Genomic DNA, 6,025 nt, shown 5'->3' with positions numbered 1-6,025 from the left:
TCCGTCGGGGCCTGCTTCATCCCGGGCAAGTGTCCATGGGTCATTATGGCCACACCCACCCCCAGCTTTTGAGGGAGGGACAGAAGGATGAATGCCCACGAGCCACACAGTACAGTGTGCACTGCATTCACTTCTCCACGTGACTGGGGTCTCACGATCATCCTCGGCTCAGGCCAGGATTATGACCTGATTTTGTGGGTCTCACTTGAGTGGAGGCATGAGGCAGTGACTTTCATCCCACAACTCAGGGAGGAGCCAAGGCTCAAACCGAGCTTGATCTTTTGACATTAGACACCTGTGACCACTCTGCCTTGTTTAAAGTTGGTTTTTGTCATTTTTTTCTGTAACCTCCGCTCTCAATTCTCCTCCCTTTTACTAGCATGATTTTAGCGTGACAGCCAGACAAAGCCACTATGAGATGAAGAACCCTGTTAAATATCCATACGAGCTGTGGACCTGCGTGACATGGGTCCTCTGATAAAAATGCAGAATGTCCTCATGGAGGTGGCCTTTGGACATGGATTTGGTTTGATGGAATCTTTTGCAATAGTTCCTGGGTCCTTTTATCAGTCAAATTGTGTGTGAGGGCCCCCTTCATGGCCTGCTGGCTCTGTTTAGTTTGGTTTTAATATATGTAGCTCCATCTTGGTTGGGACTGATGCTGTCACACTATGAATATTCAGAGGCCACTTCCATGAGGACATCTGCCCAGCAACTGCCTGTTCAACCTTAGGCTGACATCACCCTTGTTATTAACTATTGTAACAAAAGATTATTATTTTTAAACAACTTATGTAATCCTCCTCATTTTGCCTTTTAAAACCTTTGCTTCCTTTCGCCTCCCTGGTACACCTGTGGCCCCCTGTGGGGTACACGGCACACGTATTCCCAGATTTGCAAATCCTTCTGCTGATTCCTGAAGAACTTCATTATCTTTGGAGACTCTCTCTCTGTTGTTATGTTGGGTTGACAATAGGCTCGTTGAACACAATCTCGTCATGGAGCACCCAGGATGGGGGCTGCAGACTCAAATTGAGGTGAGAAGTAGGTGTCTCTGAACTCAAGGGACATGAGCAGAGACCATCCCATTTGGGGGTCCTAAAGATCTACTGGCTATAAAATAGGTCTTAGCGTCACTATGGATATCACAAGAAAAGTCCCCCAGGATGTCTGCAGCTCCAGAGTTGGGGTAGTGGCCTAAATCTTCAGTCCATAAGCAATCTCAGCCCCACTGAGAAGGCAATCCCAACTCAATGGGAGAGTAACCCTGAAAGTGCGCGGAAGGTGTCCAGTGGAGACCACCAGCACCACCTAGCAGAAGCTGGAAGTAGAAGCAGCCAAAGGTACACAGCCACCACCCTGCCCCACTCCTGCCCTGTCCCTGGAGAGGTGTGCTTGGACCTTATGAGTTCTGCTTCACAACAGGGACACCACTTCCATGGTGTTCTCTCTTTCTCTAGGGATCATGGGAGGAGGCAGGGCACTTCAAACTGAGCAAGTGGCAGTGAGGGCTTCTAAAGTCTTCAGCAGAGAAAAATGTCCTAGGACTGCAAAGCACAGGGGAAGGGAATTACCTTCCATGCTAACAGCCCCTGGTGACCACACGGGGAAGCTGAAGGGGCAGTCACTGGTCCTGGCCACTCATAGCCAGGCCACCGGCATCACCTGTGGACAACCTGTTTGTCTTTCCTCAGATGGGAAAATGGAGCCCTGAGCAATAAGCATCAACTTCAGGAAGACTTAGAACTAAATATAAGGATGACACATAAAATCAAGCCCGTAATCAACATTTTTGTGTTGAAATCAAGACAAATATGTTTAATTTCAATGTATGTACAATGTTTAAGAGAACTTGGCATATTTGCAGAGTTAACAGAGTAGCTTTTGGATTCCAATTTAATAAGCAATTGAGTATTTGATTTAGATACGTGATTTTAGGTTGAAAGGATCTCTGCTAAGTACCCAGGATGTTGCAAATGAGCTTTAGCCCAGAGAGAGGAAGCAGCCTTAAGCTCGGGAAATCTGAAAACAGGAGGGGTGAGGAGTGGCAGGTGCGGGTGGGGAGAGGGCTATGAGAGTCACATCGCCAGGCGTCTCTGGAGCACGTGCCAGGGGGCACTGCCAACCTCTACTATCCCTCTACCCCCGGCAGTCAGGAGAGAAAGGAGAATCTTGTCTGCCATCACTGTTGTGCCAAAGTTTGACCTTAAAAATAACAGCACCTAGCTATTATGGAAAACCATACGGCAGTTTCTCAAAAAGTTATATATACGATTACCATAAGATTCATCGATTCCGCTGCTAGGTATATAACTAAAAGACTTGAAAGCAGCGACAAGAACAGATATCTGTACACACACGTATTAGTCCATTTCTGTTGCTTATAACAAAAATCACCTAAAACTGTCGATTCATAAGAAAGTGAAATTTATTGCTTAGTTTCAGAGCCTGGAAGACCAAAGTCCAGAGAACACATCTGGTTAATGCTTTCTTTGTTGGTGACTTCAGTGACGACAAGGTATCACGTTGCAAAATATCAGAGCAGAAAGAGAAACTAACCTCTCATGCTCTTCTGTTAAAGCCCTCAGAACCATGCCCTTGACCACCATTATTAATCATTCACTATGGCACAGTCCCGCAAGCTAATTACCTCTTTGTGGCCCCACCTTTCAATTACCATAATAGGATTTCCCCCCCTCGACGGTTACAGTGGGAATTGAGCTTCTAATATATGAATTTTGGGGGACACAATGCAATCAATCCACAGCAACCCACGTTCATAGCAGCATTATTCACAATAGCCAAAAGGTGGAAGCAACCCTGCTGTCCATCGAGGGATGAATGAATAAGTGAAATGTGACATACACGTACAGTGGAATGTTATTCAGCCTTAAAGAGGAAGGAAATTCTGACCCATGCTGCAACGTGGATGAACCGTGAGGACATGCTAAGTGAAATCAGCCAGTCACAAAAGGACAAACACGGTGTGATTCCACACATCAGAGGTACTTAGGATAGTCACATTCATGAAGACAGAGAGTAGAGGGGTGGGTGCCAGGGGCTGTACTGAGTTTCAGTTTTCAAGTTGACAAGAGTTCTGTGGATGGACAGTGGTGACGGCTGCACAGCACTGAGTGTACGTAATGCCACTGAGCTATGCACTTAAAATGATTCAAATAGTACATTTATGTTATGTGTATTTTACCACAATTAAAACATTTAAAAAATCATTTAAAAGCCCAACTTTTGCCAAAAAAACCCACCACCTTAGTCCTTTACCATTTTCAAAGCATTTTCACCCCCATAATCATACATGCTTCAGCAACAGCCCTGTGAAGAAACATTTATTGCTCCTGTTTCCCAGAGGAGAAAAATAAGGTTCAGATGGGATGAAATGACTTACCCAAAAAGTGGAAGAGCTGGGCTTATATCCAGATCTTTCTTATTCTTGTTTTGTTTTCTAGACTATGGCAGTTCCCCTCAAAAAGAGAAATCCTTAAAATCCTCAAGTGTTCTGAAAACATAATTTTCTTCCCTAAATTCTCCGTTAGCTCAAGATGAGTCACAAAGCTTCAAATACCGCTAGAATTTGTCACCCAAATCCCACCTGACCCGTGGCTAGTGGCCACAGGGAGCTAGATCTGGCTGGGCCTATGATAACTGACTGCAACTGACCCAACTATCGACATGCTCCCTAAATAGCCCCCCACTTCCAGGAAGCTGGACAAACGGCCCTAAAATGTTTGCATCACAGAGTGCTATGGCCCTCACCTTCCTAGGTTTCCCTCTCTCCCATGAGCTGGGGAGAATATTTGGCATCAAACAGCCCTGCTTGAATTTACCTTTCCCAGTTTTTTTGCTTCGTGACTCAGTTTCCTTGCTTGTAGAATGAGGTTAATAATAGTATTCACCTGACAGTGTTACTGGGAGGATGAATTGAGACAAGACAGGGAACATGCTTGACATACAGTAGGTGCTCAATGAACAGGAATCAGTGTTTTCTGAGCACTCATTCTGTGCATCGGGCACTGGGCAACCACGGTGTCTCCAGTGTTTTCTTTCACTTTCTCAGTGTGCCCTCTAGTGTGCCTGAGGTTCTGATGATCTCCAAGTACAGACGAGGAAACAGACTTTCCCAAGGTCACAAAGCTGGCTACGGCTTCCCTTCTTTTACCAATCAATTCTCACCCTCACCATTCAACTCGCAAATCATAGACCTCTATATTTTCTAAAAAAATTGTGTGTGTGTGTGTGTGTGTGTGTGTGTGTATGTGTATTTTGTCACAAGACAAAATAGCACAGTTGTAAAAATAGTAGAGAGGTCCCGTGTATGCTCCACCCAGTTTTCCTCCAATGGTGACATCTTACATAACTATAGTACATTATGCAAACCAAGAAATTGACATGGGCACAACACAATTAACTACACTACAGACCTTACTGGAATTTTCCTAGTTTTTGCACGCACTCATTTTTATGTTTTTGTGATAGTCCTTTGATATTTTATCACTTGTACAAATTCACATAACCATCACCACAATCAAGATGCAGACTTTTCTGTCACCGCAGAGGGACTCCTGGTGCTCTCTATAGTCGCATGCTGCTCTGCCCACGCTGAGCAGAGGTAGGTGGCTTTGCTCCCAAAGGTTAACTAGGAGTCCAGCTTATAATTAATTGCTCTGCCATCCCCAGGGAGTTCTTTTTTTCCATGTGGAAGCTGGCCCTTATCCAGACGTTCCAGCCCAAACCAAGAGGACACGGAGTCCAAGAATTTTCCCCTTAAGAACAAGACCTAGAAGCTGCACGTCACTCCCCTCGCCTTCCATTAGTCGGAATTTAGTAGCAAGGCCATACGGTGCCAGCTGCAGAGGAGGCCAGGCATGCTTGTGCCCCACTGGAACTCAGCAGCTTCTGTGATCGAAAAGGAGGGGAGGGCTGAGCCCGTGGCGCACTCGGTAGCGAGCTGCGCTAGCAGCGCGGCGACGCTCCCGCCGCGGGTTCGGATCCTATATAGGAATGACCGGTGCCTCCCTCGCTGAGCGCCGGTCACGATAGAAAGAAAGAAAGAAAAGGAGGGGAATAAAACTGGTTTGAATGGACAATTTTGTAATTAAAAAAATTTTTATTTTACCACAATTTTAAAAAGTAAAAAAAATGGGGGAATAAAAATTTGGGAGCAATTATCAGTCTCTTCCAGTCACCAGTCTAAAAAATCAGGACATCTTTAGTTTTTGTTTGTTTTGGCAGCTGACCGATTGGTACAGGGACCAAACCCTGGCGCTTCATGGTATCAGCACTTCACTGTCACCAACTGACCCCACCAGTCAGTCCTCATGGCATCTTTTGGAAAAAACACAATATAAAATATTTTCCAGTCATTGTTTGAAAATTATTTTGCAAAAACTACAGAAGTGTAACCTTTTGGTATTCATCTTTCTAGATCTATTTCCATTAAAGCGGTTTTTAAAACTTTAAGAAGAAACTAACACGTTTTTATTTGCTTAACAATCACATTAACAGGGAGCAAAGTTCACTGGCCACATTGTGCCTCCTTTCTCTCTAAATGCCAGCTGTTGGCATGTGGAGGGGAAATGTTGTGACATAGCAGCAGAGGTGGCTATGAGGTTGGGGAGACAATGGGATCAAAGGACTCCGAGCCAAACGCTTACCACGTCAGGGAGCAAACCTGGAGGGGAGACCGAAAGATCAGTTCCCACCCCTGCACAGACTCATTAGGGGTTTTACGGGGTTTGAATTAGGGGAAGAGGTTGGGTATCTATTTTGAGCACTTAACACTTCACAGCAATTCTGAGGTTTTCCTGTTCTGCACAAGGTTCTGTTCTGCACAGAATCCGGTCTTTCTCAAAAAACACTTTGCTTAAGAAAAAGGGAGGGGACAGGGTGAGGAAGAGCTTAATATGGCTGTGCTTATGCTACGCTTATTGTGAGGCCAGATGGTGGCTTCTCCCACTCTACACTGATCTATCCCTCAGTGGTGCCTCTTTGAGCATCGCACTGAGGCCTG

The sequence above is a fragment of the Cynocephalus volans genome, chromosome 12 (genome assembly GCF_027409185.1).
Source record: "Cynocephalus volans isolate mCynVol1 chromosome 12, mCynVol1.pri, whole genome shotgun sequence".
NCBI classification, from domain to species: domain Eukaryota; kingdom Metazoa; phylum Chordata; class Mammalia; order Dermoptera; family Cynocephalidae; genus Cynocephalus; species Cynocephalus volans.
The sequence above is the reverse complement of the archived record's forward strand: the minus strand, read 5'-3'. Positions refer to the sequence as shown.